Here is a 772-nt window from a genome sequence, read left to right as displayed (position 1 = left end):
GTTGGCAAATTCTTTCAGGTTTTGTTTGAGAAGATTTTAATCTTTTTCTCCCATATGAAAGATAATCTTGCTGGATATAATAATCTTGGCTGAAATTGTTTCTCTATTAACACTTTCACTATGTCTTCCCATTATTTCCTTACTTGCAATGTTTCTGTTAAAAGGTCCAGAGTTAGCCTGATGGGATGACTTTTGTAAGTCACTTTTTGTTTCTCTCTTGCCAGTTTGAGTATTTTGTCTTTATCTGTGGGCTTGGCCAGTCTTACGAAGATATGCCTTGGGGAAGATCTTCTTGGATTAATTTTATTTGGAGTCCTTTGTCTTTCTTGGGTCTGGGTGTGTCAATGCTTCTCTACATTTGGTAAGTTTTCTTCCAGGATTTTATGGAATAGATTTTTCTTGCCCTTATTAGTTTCTTTATGTTCTGGGATACCAATTATTCACATGTTTGGACGTTTAATGGAGTCTAATATTTCTTGTATATTATCCTCATGTGTGTTATTTTGTTGTTGTTATTTTTCTCTATCTTTTTGGTGTTGTTTTTCTAGGTCCAAGGTTTTATTTATTTTTTTTTCTCTTTAACATTTTATTCATGTTATAGAGGGATTTCATTTTTGTTTGCTTTTTTCCAATCATTAGGAGAATGGTTGAGGAGTACTGCATCCACTGGTACTTCGATGACACAGGTAAGATTCCAGATTCACATTTTCAGGTACTGAAAGTTCCCTCTAAACACCACCAAGTCAGCCTTCATTTCTGCATCTTCCTGCTG

Source organism: Tupaia chinensis, unplaced genomic scaffold (genome assembly GCF_000334495.1).
Source record: "Tupaia chinensis unplaced genomic scaffold, TupChi_1.0 Scaffold146153_1, whole genome shotgun sequence".
Taxonomy (NCBI): domain Eukaryota; kingdom Metazoa; phylum Chordata; class Mammalia; order Scandentia; family Tupaiidae; genus Tupaia; species Tupaia belangeri.
Note: the sequence above shows the minus strand (reverse complement) of the source record.